This window comes from Aotus nancymaae, unplaced genomic scaffold (assembly GCF_030222135.1).
Source record: "Aotus nancymaae isolate 86718 unplaced genomic scaffold, 86718_ANA_hifiasm-v0.15.2.pri h1tg000059l, whole genome shotgun sequence".
NCBI lineage: Eukaryota > Metazoa > Chordata > Mammalia > Primates > Aotidae > Aotus > Aotus nancymaae.
Window position 1 is genome coordinate 72,621,901 of NW_026988473.1, and position 17,242 is coordinate 72,639,142.

The 17,242-nt window shown below is 32.8% G+C and overlaps 1 non-coding gene across 1 annotated transcript; it reads right to left on the minus strand.

Moving 5' to 3' along the window:
• Positions 1–16,839: 16,839 nt before the first annotated feature.
• LOC135270366 (U4 spliceosomal RNA) lies at positions 16,840–16,980 on the minus strand. The gene has a single exon (XR_010338514.1). It is a non-coding gene; the product is annotated as a U4 spliceosomal RNA (small nuclear RNA).
• Positions 16,981–17,242: the final 262 nt, after the last annotated feature.

Genomic DNA, 17,242 nt, shown 5'->3' on the forward strand with positions numbered 1-17,242 from the left:
TTTGTCACTATGTCCTTAACGCATTTAAAAATTGTGTTTACTCATCGTGAATATCTTATAAATGCACATGATATAACATTTAAAACATATAATACATTAATAGGTAAAAGTAAGTATATCTCCTGTTTTTCTGTGTCCTTTCAGATGTATCTGAAATGTATATGTTTTCTTTATTTTTATACAAATTGAGTATAGTACATGAAGCACATTGTTCTGCACCTTATTTTTTTATTTTTTAGTACAACTATAGTGGATTCATGAATGTACAGCATTTCTTTGAAGTGATATACTCTAATGTTTTACCAGTGCCTATAAATTATTCCAGATAAGCTAACATATAATAAAACAACACCTATTGTCATTAAATACACCATTTTCCACAACTGTGATTATGTTCTAGAATATATCCAAATGGTATTTTCAGTTATTTTGAAAGGTATTTTCAAAATTTCTTTTAGTAGTTGTTTTAGTTTACACATCAGCAGTTCAAAAACACATTACATGTTTTTGAAATGCTTTTCATTTTATCTCCTTCTTTTCCTAATAACTACATATCCATCTTTCAAGATCAGCTTACTTCCTCTACATCCACCAGTGCAGCATGTCATCACACATGCGATCTTGGCACACACGACATAAGAAAGATTATATATCAATAGGATTTTAATTTGCAATTCTTTTTTATGAATATGTCAAAATACTATTTCATATGCTTAAGAGCCAGCCGTAACTTTTCTGTCAACCACTCCTACCCTTTGCTACTTTTCCTTTTCAGTTCATCCTGTTTTCCTTATTCATTTACAATAATTATTTTCTTAACAAGGAAAGTAGCTTCTTGTGATTCAAGTTGAAATTATTTTTCTGGTTTCCCATTTATCTCTTGACTTCATCTTGTTGATTAAATGAGTTTTTTTAAAATTAAGGAATAAAACTTATCAACCTTTTCTAATATGACTTCTGAGTTTGATTCATATTTAGAAAGATTATTTTAAATAATCAAGTGGTTTATTTTCTCCTAGGACTTTTTTAGTTTGTATTCCATTTCTATTTCCATTTCAATCTGTGAGTTATCAGAATTTATTTTGCTCTAAAGTGTGAGGTATAGATCTATTTTTATTTATTTCAGAATTCTATCCTCTTGTACCAACCATATAATTAAAGAATCTATTTTGTCTCTACTAATTTGAAGGCCATATTTACTGTATATAAATAGCCAATTATATTTGGATCTATTTTTATATCAGTAGGTCTTAAATAAGGGAAACTTTGCCCCTTGGGGGACATTTGGCAATGTCTGGAAATGTTTTTGATTGTTGCGACTTGGGAGTGATACTGGCATTTCTGGGTAAAGGCCATGGATGTGATTAAACATCCTATAATGTACCAGACATCATCAGACAAAAAAGAATTATCCATCACAATAGTGCTGAGACTTTACTGACGTTCTAGTTTCTCACTGCTGTTTAGACTTTATATTCTGGCCCATTGATCTGTGTGTTCATATTATACAGTATTAACTATTGTAGTTTTCTGACACAATATCTTTAATGGTTAATACTGTGTGTCAACTTGATCAGGCTGAAGGATATAAAGTATTGATACTGAGTGTGTTTGTGAGGGTGTTGCCAAAGGAGATTGACAGTTGAGTCAATGGGCTGGGAAAGGTAGACTCACCCTTAATCTGGGTGGGTACCATCTAATCAGCTGCCAGCACGGCTAGAATATAAGCAGGCAGAAAAGTGTGAAAAGACAGACTGGCCTAGCCTCCCAGCCTACATCTTTCTCCTGTGCTGGATGCTTCCTGCCCTTGAATATCAGACCTCGTTCTTCAGTTTTGGAACTTAGAATAGGTTTGGGAGGGATAATATGGGGAGAAATGCCAGATATAGGTGACGGCGGTATGGAGGCAGCAAACCACATTACCATGTATGTACCTATGCAACAGTCCTGCATGTTCTGCACATGTACCCCAGAACCTAAAGTGCAATAAAATATATATTTTAAAATAAAAAAATAAAAAGAATGGCTCTCCTTGCTCCTCAGGCTGCAGATGGCTTATCGTGGGACTCTGTCATCATGTGAGTTAATAATACTTAATAAACTCCCCTTTATATATATATATATATTCCATGAATTCTGCCCTCTAGAGAACCCTAACACAACATCTAATAAGGCTATTCTCTCCTCTGTATATATCTTTTTTATCTGTTTTTAATTCTGCTATTACTGATTGTTTACTTTACCAAAAAAACAGAAAAAAGATCTGTCTCCCTACCCTCAAACCAACAAATAAATCTCAAAACATTTTTACTGACATGGTGTTAGATGTTAAACAATTTAGGCAGAATTATTGTCTTTATATTTTAACACTTCATATTTCAAAGCATTGTCTGCATTTCTCAGCACCTTCTTTTGTACCCCTTTTGTCCTCTAAAATGTTCTTTATTGAGTCCTCCTGTACTTGTTAAATTGACTACCTTTTAAGTTTTATTTGAAATAGGAATCTACCTTCATGATAGTTTACTTTTTTCTTTTTTTAGCTTTACTTTAGGTGTAAACTATATCCAGCATTTCTCCCCATGTTTAAAACTAATTGGTTTTTGTAAATTAATTTTCAGCTTAATAAATTATTTTATCCTTTACAAATATTTTTGACTCTACAAAGTTTTGAAAAAATTAATTTTGTTTTACAGTAAGTAATTACAAGATCTACAGAGAATTTTATATTCTAATTTTTACACCTCTTATTTTCCTTTATCTATTCACATTGCCTTATAACTCACAATGATATGTAGTGGTGGTAATAGTTTCCTTGTTTTGTTTTTTGCTTTAATGAGAATGCTGTTTTGCAATGAGCACACTATATCTCAAACTATTGCTATTTTATACAAAATAAATGTTAAATTCTGACAATTTTTATAACATTTTATTGTAATTTGTCATTCCTAGTGAAATTTGTTAATAGGTTACCCAATAACAAAACATTATTTTATTCCTAGGAAAACCACAGCTGGTAATGATTTATTATGCTTTTAATATTTTTCTAGAATCTGTTATTAAGCTTTTATTTAAATTTTTGTATTGTGATAAAGTATTCATAACATAAAAATATTACAGCAATATAAAAAAGATAAGATGTTATCTTTTTTTATATTGTGGTAAGATATGTGTAACACTTTATTATTTAACCATTTTTAAAGGTTTAGTTCAGTGACATTAGTTACATTTACATGTTTGAGTTATCCAATCACTTTTACTCTGCTACTCATAACTTTAATGGAATCTTTAAGATATCCATTGCTGATTATTTTATCAAACTATTTATCTTATTTAGAGTTTTATCTTGTATCTTCTTTCTTTTCTTCTTGTTAACTTTGATCCACCATTAAATTATTCTCTTGAAACACTTTAAAATTCTCATCTTTTTACATTTAAACAACAGGAAAATTGGAAAAGAATGTCACAAATATAACATGTTATTTGCTTAATGCTATAACCTGTCCATGGCTCTTCACATTCATTATTTTATGTGACTTTCAAAAGACTCCCTATAGGACATACACAATAACTATCATAAATAGCAATTCCTGTTAGTACATATGATGTAACTGATTACAATGCAGGTGTTCATATTTGGACAACATGCAATAAAATAAACATTTACTTAACCAATTTTTTGAAAACCAACTGTAAGTTTATATACTTAACAACTTCAAGACTAGAGTATCACGTCATCAATGCAACACTACTATGGACACTGCTAACTTCCCTAAAATTCTTTTCTATTTCCTATAAAACAAGGCAAATATATAATTACATGTAGTCTTTGTAAAACAGTTATTTGGAAACAAGAAATTTAGAATACCAACACTGTGTTCCTGCATAGCATTCTCGTTTTCACTCCAGAGTAGCGTTTTTAAATTTAAAAACCATCTGATGCCTCAATCATGTGAATATCACTAAACAATTGAAATCACTTTTAGAAATGTGGTGAACAATACTGAAGTAAAGTGAAAATATTTAATGAGTCCTTCCTACTTGTCCTTTAGATCTCAGCTTAAATGATTACTTTATCAGGGAAGCCATTCATAGTTCTTCAGGCCAAGTGAGATCTCCATGTTAATATACACTAATTACATTGTATTTGTTACTTCTGCAACCCTTTCAATTGAAATGAAATAAGAATATGTATTATCATTTCTTTACATATGTTTCTCCTGCTAGACATGACCCTGGTTAATATATCACATTATTAATATAGAATTATCATATCTGTGACAATCCAATATAGAGTTAAAAAAATAAATCAAGAAGACAAAATTTATTATAAGCTTTTTCCTGTAAAATATGCAACTATGTCAAAGTAAGAAAGCCTACTATAAACACAATGAAATAATTTTACAGTTTTATACAACTAACTGAATATGGAGTTTTAATTCACTTAAGGGCTATTTTTCACATCTTGTTTTAATGGATCCTTTTCTGAGGCTTATTTTTAAAGAGACTTGAGATGGAGGAAGTAATAAAGGGGGCAGGATATGGCTTTCCCCAGGAGTACTCAATGAACTTGTTCTGTAGCAGCTGTGTTTCCTAGGCATCTGTATGAGTCCAGAAAAGTTTCAGATTTGAAATACCACCACCATGAAACGCTATTAGATGTATTTATCAAACTGTGTTATTAACCTAGCTCTAAAGTTCTCTGGAGAAAAAGCAGTAACAAAATAATTTATAATTTTGACATATGTCCTACTCATAGCCTGGGGCATCAGATGTTTTTGATTCCTTTCTAGTCGATAAACTATAGCTTGATTTATCTAAACTTTTTTTGTCTGATTCTATTAGCTGCTTTTTGCTTTTAGGGAAATATTAGATCTACTCTTCTAGGGAAAAAACAAAGCAGAGGACCTCTGGGTTAGTGTGTGGTTGAATGCCAAGGTTCTGACCTGAATTTGAATTCTAGATCCTAGACTTACTGGTTGTGCAAGCTTGAGATGATCACTTAAAATCTCTGAGCAGCTGTTTCGTATCTTTAAAATATCAACAATCATATCTTTCTTTGAGAGTTCTCAGAATTTAAAGAGTTAATGCATATAAATACTCTATATAAAACCTTCTAGGTAGGAGGTTCTAAATAGTTCGCAAAAGTGGGTAAAATTTACCTAGGCTGTATCTCTACATATTAATAAAAATTTAAGCCAACAAAAGAAGGATTTGCCTTTCCTGGTCTATCAATGTCTTGCCTTCATTGGTGTCTTTGGCCTGATCATAACAGACAATGAGCTTATGTTTCATGATACATTTAACACTTGAGTGCTTTCCTAAGTATTTTACACTGAAATAATAGTTTTTAACAAAATTTAAAAGTTACCATGGATTGAACATATAACTACCAATCATCATACTAAGCATTTTGTTTTAATCTGAAAATCCTCCTGTGGGTTTAGTATTTATTTGTAGGTTCTTTCTTGCTTGTTTCCTCTCTGTTACTTCCTACCTTCCTTCCTTCCTTCTATCCTTGTGCCCTATCCCCTTTTATATATTCTACGTAGTTTATACAGAGAGAACACCTGCCCGCCTTGTACACAAGTTTCAGCTTTGTCGGCATTGACTAATAGTTGCCTAATTTAGCAATCTATGAATGTTAAAGTACATGATTTATATATTTTTTTAAAGTGAACATGTTAATATTGCAAATAGTAAACTTCACCATTTAGGACACCTTCAAAGGAGAACTATACATGTTCCATGAAATTGTTGCCTAGGAAACAAATCATTTCCTCTTATTTTTAGCATAGAAGTGTAGGTGTATGAAATCTCTGAATCAGCCCACACACAGCATGAACACTGATATTTATGAAACCAACATGACTGTAGGGGGCCTCTACCTGTGGTCATCAGAGATGAAATGTCTATATTTTGTCTAAGAATTATCTGATAGATGACATGGATACGGACTTTCTTCTAAATTACTGAGAGAAGATGGAAAGACATGTCATAGGACTAGATCATCAGAATAAGGTGACCAAGTAGATTTCTACAATTATTTTGTTCCTTTTTCAGATAAGAAGTATGCATGCAAGGACTAAAAAGGGAGATTTAGTCCATTCAAAAAAACTACCAAATACTTGTACGTAAGCAGCAATGAAATATTGACACAAAATGTCTATACTCTGCTGAAAGAATAGTTCATACTGTGAATAAAGGTGAAGTTGAATTTATCAACTAAGGCCCAACAAAAATATATGCCTTCTCAGGATAAATAAGATGCAGGTACAATTATTTGAAACAATCTAACACCAATACCTTGGAAGTATAATCAAGGTGTTCTGTGTCCTCTTTTGTGGTTTAACCGTTTAAGTGAATGATGGTTAATAAGTTTTTCATGTTTAAACTGCTTAGCTAAGTTGCATATAAATTAATTCTCCTCCAAGTTCTCAGTATACATATCCAAAATTTTAGCTTCAAGGTCATATTTTTATCGGAGAACAAAAACATTAAAATAGTGTCATTAGTTCCTTGGAGAAACTCCAATATTTGAAGTATTAATATAAATACATGTTTATTTAATACATGTAATTAAAATTATTTCTTCCCAGTGTGTTATGGTGAACCTTTCTTCCCTATAAGGTGGAAGAACCCTTCAGGAAAGCTGATGTTAAATACAAAATCATTTTGTTTACATCAGGTTATTAAAATGGTTCCTTTCAGTTTAAAACATAGTTATATCAAAATCTTCATTCTCTCCATTTAGTTCAGGAAAGAGTTGAAATTGGAAGACTAGGAGAAGACAAAGATGGTTGATCTAGTCTTTGAACATTTTGCCCTGTTTTAGCACCTGGAAAAGAAGTAGATGACTTTGCCTTTAAATATCTTTCATGTTTTCTCTCCATCCTGGTTTCTAGTTCCTTTACCACTGAGACAAAGAAGAAGAATTGAGAGAAAAAAAATCATCTTTTGTGGCTGCTGATATGGTAATATAAAGGAGGCACCCCTGACCTTATTCAATTTCATGCTCAGATCTTCCAGGGGTATGTTGGATTCTATATTTTTCATGAACCTAGTTTTCTGATGGTATCTAACTTCATTTAATTGTCTCTGCCTTTAAGAGTCCACTCATAGAATACAGCCAAACTCCTCAACTATTTCACCAAAGATATATACTGTCAACCATTTCTCTAGGTTGGGAAATTTATTGCTTGGCCAGTCAGCTGGCTAGGATGCTTCCTAAATTAAGTCTCCCAGGTAAGTTACATTATCTTTATGTGGAGCTACTGCAACACTGGAGCCTGCTTCTGCACTTTGGAGATTATCAAAGAATTTAAATGTTGTAGGGTCACCAACATATTTTCTTCAGACACTATATTTTGTCTTAGAGTTCTGCTGGCCTAGGTTGTTTTAGAAGGCTCTAGCTTTAAGAAGTGTCCATACCATAAACAGACACTAAATATATCTATGTTCATATGTATACCTACACTTTAGGTCAAACTCTCTCCAAAACAATCTCACCCTGCCCCAGAATGACAACCCAGATAATTTGGTTCTTAACCACCACTACTCAGGTAGTTAATAAGATACCAATATCGAGGAGAGAGATCCAAGATGGCTGATCACTAGCAGCTCAGGCACTTAGCTCCCAGTGAAAGCGCAGAGAACGAGAGGACGCCACACTTTCAGACGAATATTTGTTGCTCATGGACCAAGAGATTCCCAGTGGAGGAGCCCCACGGGTCACCAGGGCGACTCTTGTGGCCGGTGCGGCAGTTTAGCTGGCACCTTAGAGCGGCAGTTCTTGGTGCAGAGTCCGGAGATTCCCGGGCAGAAAAGCACCATCAATCTTAGCACCACTGTTTTGGCCGGCGCAGTGGATTGCTCAGATTTCGGCGCTGGGAATCAAAAAGTTGGACGTCCACTCAGAGACCTAGTTAGAAAGTCGGTAATTACAAAGACAACAGAGGGATAAATATATAATGAAGGGAAGAAAGCAGCCTAAAAAGGCAGAGAATACTCAAAATCAGAGTGCCTCTCCCTCTACAGGGGATCGCAATTCCTCATCAGTAACGGAACAAGGCTTAATAGATTATGAGTGTGTTCCAATAACAGAAGCAGGCTTCAAAACGTGGGTGATAAGAAACTTCTGTGAATTAAAAGAACTTGTTCTAACCCAATGCAAAGAAACTAAGAACCCTGAAAAAAGATTTGATGAAATGCTAATGAGAATGGACAATTTAGAGAGGAATGTAAGTGAATTGATGGAGCTGAAAAACACAACACGAGAACTTCGCGAAGTATGCACAAGTTTAAACAGTCGAATTGATCAAGCAGAAGAAAGGATAACAGAAGTCGAGGACCAGCTCAATGAAATGAAACGAGAAGACAAGATTGGAGAAAAAAGGATAAAAAGGAATGAGCAAAGCCTCCAGGAAATATGGGACTATGTGAAAAGACCTAATTTACGTTTGATAGGTGTACCTGAATGTAATGAAGAGAAATATTTTCCAACCTAGCAAGGCAGGGTAATATTCAACTCCAGGTAATACAGAGAACACCACAAAGATATTCTTCAAGAAGACCAACCCCAAGGCACATAATCGCCAGATTTATTAGGGTTGAAATGAAGGAGAAAATACTAAGGGCAGCCAGAGAGAAAGGTCAGGTTACCCATAAAGGGAAACCTATCAGACTTACAGCAGATCTCTCAGCAGAAACCCTACAAGCTAGAAAAGAGTGGGGACCAATATTTAACATCCTTAAAGAAAAGAACTTTCAACCCAGAATTTCCTAACCAGCCAAACTAAGCTTTATGAGCGAAGGAAAAATTAAATCTTTTGCGAACAAACAAGTACTTAGAGAGTTCACCACCACCAGGCCTGCTTTACAAGAGCTTCTGAAAGAAGCACTATACATATAAAGGAACAACCAATATCAGCCTTTCCAAAAATATACCAAAAAGCAAAGAACTTTAACACAATAAAAAATTTACATCAACTAATGGGCAAAACAGCCAGCTAGCATCAAACGCCGGTATTAAACTTATATATATTTTAATTGGATAAAAAGCCAAAACCCATCGGTATGCTGCATCCGGGCCCATCTTACATGCAACAATACACAAAGACTCAGAGAGAAGGAGGAAGATTTACCAATCAAACAGAGAGTAAAAATAAACTAATAAACAAAAAGCAGGAGATGCAATTCTTGCCTCTGATAAAGTAGACTTTAAAGCAACAAAGATCAAAAGAGGCAAGGAATGACATTACATAATGGCAAAAGGATCAATGCAACAAGAAGAGCTAACGATTCTATAGATCAACGAGATAGAAAATTAACAAGGACATTCAGAACTTGAACTCAGACCCGGAACAAGTAAACTTAATAAACATTTATAGAACTCTCCACTTCAAATACACAAAACATACATTACCACCTCACACCTATTCCAAAGGTGACTATATAATTGGAAGTAAATCACTCCTCAGTAATCGCATAGCATTTCATAGGTTTAAATTAAATATTGGTTGACTGTTTGTTTGTTATCTTCTTCCCTTATTCCTTCCTGACTACATTATTAAGTATAATTATCAGTATAAAAGAGGTTTTCAATACCCATTACTAAATTGCATTCTAGCCTGGGCAAGAAACAATACTCCCATTCTCTCTCCCTCTTTCTTTTCCTTCTCCCTCCTCCCCATTCTCTCTCTCTCTCTCTTTCTTTTTCCTCCTTCCTATTCTCTCTCTCTTTCTCTTTAAAAAAAAAAAAAAAAAAAAAAAAAGTGACTTGTCCAAAGAGTAGAAATGGCAGTAGTATTGGAAATGCACAAAAAATAAAATAAAATAAAATAAAATAAATAAATAAGATACCAATATCCTCTTCCCATAAACAAATCCATTCTTAATTAGAGATTCTCCTGGAACACCCTTTACTAGACACGAAAGAAGGTGACATCTCACTTTTCTCTCTATAACAAGAAAAAAGCTTATGCCTATGCCTGTGCCTAATCTAACAGCCAATGTTGTTGCAGCCCAGTCCCCCGGGGAGCCCACCACACAGCCTGTTGGCACATTGTACTCATATGCACCCAGTATGATGAACAGCCCAGAGTCCTAGTCCCAAGCAATACCAGACCACCACCATCACAAACTTCTATAGCCTAGACCACAGAGGCCATCACAGACATCATGAACAAAAATTTCAATGGAAGTAACTGCTTGGAGATCATGCTACAGAATCCATCCACAATTAAAGGCAATGCACCATACCCAACTGACGTCCTAGGACCCATCTTCAGGGAAAAATCTTTTCTTACAAAAGTACTCCATAAAATAGAGGGAAAAATGACTGTTCCACTAGATTTGCAGATATCAACACATGGGCACCAGACACATAAAAAGTCAAGAAAATGTGACACCCCAAAGAAACATAAGTCTTCAGAAACAGATTTTTTTAGAAAAGTATTTATGAAATGCCGTAACAGGAAATAAAAATAACGATCTTACAGGAACTCAGCAAGATACGAGAAAATACAGACAAACAATTCAATTAATTCAAGAAAATAATTCATGATATGAATAAGAAGTTCAAAAATAAAATAAATATAAAAGAACCAAGCAGAAATCTTGGAGCTGAATAATTCAATGAATGAAATAAAAAACACAATTGAGAGTTTCAGAAAAAGACTAGCTCAAACAGAAGAAGGAATTTCTGAACTTGGAAACAAGTCCTTTGAAATAACAAAGTCAGAAAAATATAGAAATAAAAGAGAAAAAAGAAAGTCTAAAGGACTTATGAAACATCATTACATGAACAAATACTTGGAGCATCATATTACTGAATGAGGCACAGAACACCTATTTTACACAATAATGGTTGAAAGCTTCCCAATATTTGGGAGAGTTATGAACATTCAAATCCAGGAAGCTAAAAATTCCCCAATTAGACTCAATGCAAAAAGATTCTCTCTAAGGCATATTGTAATCAAACTGTCATTTGTCAAAGACAAATTTTAGCTCCCACATATGAGTGAGAACATGCAGTATTTGTCTTTCTGTGCCTTACTTATTTCACTTAATAAAATATCATCCAGACTCATTTACATTGCTGCAAATTACAGCATTTAATTCATTTTATGCTGTATAGTGTTCCAGTGTGTATGTGTGGGTGTGTGTGTATCCAGATATAGTGTTCCAGTGTGTGTGTGTATCCAGATATAGTGTTTCTGTGTGTGTGTGTGTGTGTGTGTGTGTGTGTGTGTATAACATTTTCTTTGTATATTCCTCTGTTTCTTGATGGAAACTTAGGTTGATTTCGTATCATGGCTACTGTGAATAGTACTGTAGTAAAGTTGTGCTCACAGAAGTAGAAAATAGAATTACGGTTATTAGGTGCTAAGAAAAATAAAAGAAAGTGGAGGATAGGGAGAGGTGATTAATACATATAAAATTACACCTAGATAGGAGAAATAAGTTCTTAGGTTCTATATCACTATAAGGTAACTATAGTTAATGATGATTTATTGTATATTGTCAAATAGCTGAAAAAGAGGGTGTTGAATGTTCTCAACATACAAAAAAAAAGTCTGAGATGATAGATATACTAATTACCATGACTTGGTCACTACCTCTTGTATTCATGTATCAAAATATCACTCTGTACCCCATAAATATATATATATAATTATGTTTCAATTAAAAACAATTTTTTAAAAGTTGAAAACAAAGAATTCTAGAAGCTGCAAGAGATATAATTACATAAAAGAGATGTAATTACATAAAAGCATGTAATTACATATCAGTAAATTCTTATTACACTATCTGCAAGAGATGTAATTACATAAAAGCATGTAATTACACATAAGTAAATTCTTATTACACTATCAGCATATTTCTGCAAGCAGAAAACTGCAGGCTGGTAAAGAATAGGGAGCTATATTCAAATCGGTAAAATAAAAAAATGGTACTCAAGAATACTATATTCAGCAAAGCTAGTCTTCAAAACTGAAAGAGAAATAAAGACCTTCTTAGACAAGCAAAATCTTAGGAAATTTATTGTCACCATACTGGTCTTACACAAAATGCTTAAGGGAGTGTTACAACCAAAAATGAAAGAATAGTAATTACTATCATAAAAACATGTGAAAGTATAAAGCTCACCAGTAAAGTTCACAAACTCAGAATACCTTGTGCTGTAATGAGCCATGTAAATCTTTTATTCCTCTAGTATCATGGTTTATAGTCAAAATGGTCAAAAACAATAGCTACAATTAGTGGCCAATGGACCCACAGTAGATAAAGATGTAAATGAAGGCCACAAAAATATAAATTGTAGACTATGAGAAAGAAAATTTATATGGTATTTTTATATGGCCAAAGTTAATGTCTTATTAATTAAAAATAGTCTATTGTAACTACAAGACTCTTTTAGCTTCATGATAAGTACAAAGAAAAAAAATTACAAGAAATACACAAATAAGAAAGAAAACAAAGCTTAGTGCGACAACCACCAAACCACAGACAAAAACAGTAAGAGAGGAATAGTGGAATAAGTAATCTATGAAAGAACCAGAAAAAAATTAACAAAAGGGTAGGAATATGTGTTTACTGATCAATAATAACATTGAAGTAAATGGATTAAGTTCTTCAATTAAAAGATATAGATTGGCTGAATGGATAAAATAAGATACAATTATATGCTGCTTGCAGGAGACTCACTTTACCACTGAAGATACACAAAGACTGAAAGTAAAGGGATTGAAAAAGATATTCCAAATTAATGGAAACCAAAAGTGAGCAGGACTAACTGCTTACATTAGACAAAATAGACTTTAAGTCAAAAACTGTAAAAAGAGACAGAATAATGGGAGGAGAAACCACATGATCATCTTACTGATGCAAACAAAGCATTTGACAAAATGGAGTACACTTTCATAATAAAAACACTCAAAAAACTAAAATAGAAGGAAATTTTGTCAATATAATAAAGGTCATATAGGAAAAGCCCACAATTAACATCATATTCAACAGTTAAAACTAAAAGCTATTCCTCCAAGATGAGAAACAAGGCAAGAATGTCCACTTGTGTGACTTTTGTTCAACATAGTACTGGAAGTTCTAGCTAAAATAATTAGGCAAGGAAACAAAATTAAAGCCATCCAAATTGGAAAGGAGAAAGCAAAATTATCTCTGTTTATAGTTGTAATAATCTTATTTATAGACAATACTAAAGATTCTGCAAAGTGTTAAAATTAATAAATTCAGTAAACTTGAAGGATACAAAATCAACATGAAAAATAAATTCTGTTCTTATACACTCATGATTAAAAATTCACAAAGGATATTGAGAAAACAATTTTTGTTTACAATAGTATCACAATAAATTTTCTAGGAATAAACTAACCAAGAAGGTGAACGACTTGTACACTACAGAGACTATAAAATATTGATCAAATAAATTAAAGATGCAAATAAATACCATGAACTGTTCATGAATCAGAATAGTTATCATTGTTAAAATATCCATACTACCCAAAGTGATCTACAGTTTCAATGCAATTCCTATCAAAATCCCAAAGGCATCTTTTTCTTAGAAATAGAATAAAAATCCTAAAATTCATATGGAATTCCAGAACCCCAAACAGCCAATACAATCTTCAGAAAGAAAAACAAAGCTAGAGATCTCGCTTTCTGGTTTCGAAACATAAAGCTACAGAACAAAAATATGATGCTACTATAAAGACTGACATATAGACCAATGGAACAGAATAGAGAGCCCAGAAATAAACCCACACATATATGGTCAATTGATCTTTGAAAAGGATGCCAAGGTTACAAACTGTGAAAAGGATAGTCTCTTTTTCAAATGGTGTCAGGAAACCAAGATATCTACATATGAAAGAATCAAGTTGAACCCTTACTTTATATCATGTACAAAAATTAACTCAAAATAGATTAAAAACCCAAACATGACTGGGCTGGGTGGCTCACCCCTGTAACCCCAGCACTTTGAGAGGCCTAGGCAGGCAGATCACGAGATCAAGAAATCCAGACCATCCTGGCTAACACAGTGAAACCCCATTTCTACTAAAAACACAAAAAATTAGCCGGGCGGGGTGGCACGTGCGTGTAGTCCCAGCTACTAGGGAGGCTGAGGCACGAGAATCGCTTGAACCCAGGAGGTGGAGGTTGCAGTGAGCCAACATCACGCCACTGCACTCCAGTCTGGGCGACAGAGTGAGACTCCATTTCAAAAAAAAAAAAAAGAAAGAAAGAAAAGAAAAGAAAAGATCTAAATGTAAAACTTGAAACTATAAAACTTCTAGAATAAAATTTAGGAAAAAATCTTTATTACCTTGAACTTGACATAATTTCTTGAAAATTACATTAAAAGTATAGCAACAAGAAAAAATTAACAAATTGAACTACATCAAATTTTAAAACTTCTCTACTGAAATGAAAACAATCAACTAACTAAAAAAGCCACTGATGGAATATGTAAAAGTGTTTACAAAGCATATATCGGAGAAGGGGTCAATATTCAGAATCTAAAAACAACTCCTACAATTCAGTAACCAATGACGACAAAACAAATAACTTGGGGGAAAAATAGACAAATGACTTAAACATACATTTCTCCAAAGATGTAAAATGGCCGATCCCTATAGGGAAAGATGGTCAACATCACTAATCATCAGGGAAATGCAAATGAAAACCACAATAAGTTACCACCTGATACCCATTAGAATGGTAACCATAGAAAACAGAAACAGAAGGCAGAAAATAACAAGTATGAAAAACAATGCAGAGAAATGGAAATTCTTTTATACTATTGGTGGGAATGTAAAATGGTACAGCACTTTGGAAAACCGTATGGAAGTTCCTCAAAAAACTAAAAACAGAACTACCATACAATCCAGCCGTCTCAATTCTGGGTACGTATCCAAAATAATTAAAAACCGGGACTGGAAGAGATATTTTCACACCAAAGTTTAATACAGCAGTGTTCACATGAGCTAAAAGATTTCTGAAAGCTGTCTCGATGCTCATCAACAATGGAACATTCAGCATTGAAAGAAGGAAATCCTGTCACATTCTACAACATGCATAAACCTTGAGGACATTATACCAAGTATAATAAACCAGTCACAAAAGACAAATAGTTCATGTTTCAATTTGGATGAGATGTCTAAAGTAGTAAAACCCTTGTAAGTATAATGGTGCTTGCCAGAAGCTGGGGGAGGGGACAGGAGCTGTTGTTCAATGGGTACGTGTTTTCAGTTTTGCAAAATAAAAATAAATTCTAGGAATCTGTCGCACAACAGTGTGCGTAGAGTTAACACTGCTGTACTATACGCTTAAAAATGGTTACAATGTTGAATTCTATTATGTGTTTACTACAAAAAAATTATTAAAATGGTTTGGCTATTTAGATTTTTTGCTTTTTCATATAATGTATTGTCTCTTTAATATATGCAGTGTCTTTTTTATCCTAATATTGGTAATTTGTATTTCTTACTGATCTATTTGAACAGAGATTAATTTTGTTTATCTTTTTGAAGAAACAGTTTTTGGTTTCAGCTTACTTTCTCAATTGTTTTTAGTTTTCTAGTCTTATAGTACTGATTTCTATTTCATTAATTTATTCCCTTATATTTATTATTTTCTTCTCTCTCCTTATTTTGATTTTAATTTGCTTTTCTTATTATAGTTCCTTAAACTGGAGGCTTAGGCCATTGATTCGTTGCTTTATTCTCCTCTTAGTATTTAGTGCTGTAAATTTACCTCTAGGTTGTATCTAGCATTTTAATATATTGTACTTTTCTTTCAATGTATTTTATAATATTTTTAAATTTCTCTTGAGATTCCTTCTTTATCCATGTATTACTTACATTTCCAAATATTTGAAGATTTTCTCTTTTTTTCTTTATGTATTTCAATTTAGTTCTATTGTGTTTGATGTACATATTTATACGATTATCATTTTAATTTATAAATAGTTGTATAGGTCCAGGATATGTTATATTTTGATGTGTTCTGTGCACATCTGAAATAATGCTTTATATGTTTTCTTTGTTATAGTGTTCTATAAATAACAATTAGGTCAAGTTCGCTGATAGCTTAGTATAGATCTTCTACATCCTTAAAAACGTTTTTCTAATTATTTTATGAATTATTTTGAGAGAAGCATAGGACTCTACAAATATAATTGTGCATAGTCTATTTATTCTATTAGGTATTGCTTTTTGTATTTTGAAGCCTATTATTTTGCATATACCCATTCTGGATTATCACATATTCTTACTGGAATGAACTCATTATAATCACATAATTACCACCTGTGTTTCTTATTCCAAAGTCAATTTGATTATAATTTGGCTAATATTTGCCTGATACATTTTTTAAAGTATAAGATCATTAAGTAGGTTTAATTTTATACATGCAGCATTGTGTCATAGGAGATTAAATTATTGGAGAAGAATTTAATTAAGTATATGAAGAAAATACAAAAAGTAATAATTATCTCAATTAATGTACACAAATATTTAACAAAAATTCAAAATTTATTCATAATAAAAACTCTCACCACAGTAAGAATTGAAGAGAATTTTCTCAACCTAATAAAGTGTTTCTATAAAAAAAACTTACCTACGAGTAAAGGATTAGATGTTTTCTCTCTTGAAACTCAGAAACAAGTCAAAAATATGTTTTCTTTATAAATCTCTTTAATATTGTACTGGAGACAGAGCATTACTAAAACAATATGACAAGACAAAGACAGCGTATATAAATTTGAAAGGAATTAATGAGTGATTTTTTGTTTTGTTTTGTTTTTTGTTTCTTATAATTCAGTCTCCATAGAGACTGTCAAAAATTGCCAATGCCGACTATATTTCAAGTTGTGATGGCGGGGTATTGGGAACACTTTTCAATTAGCAATAATCGCGCCTCGGATAAACCTCATTGGCTACGATACTGCCACTGCGCAAAGCTAATGAGTGTTTATTTATAGATGACATGATAGTCTATGTAAAATTCACCAAAAATATCCCTCCCAAAAGCTACTAGAAATAATCAGTTTAACAAAATCACAGGACACAAAGTTAATATACAAAGTCCTATAGTTGTATTTTTCTATACTATCCATGGTGTTATTAAAATACATCAAAAGAGGTGCTTAATTTAAGGTGGAAAATTTAAGTTGGCAATGACTTTCAAGGCTGTGGTACTAGCAATAAACAATTTTAAATTCAAA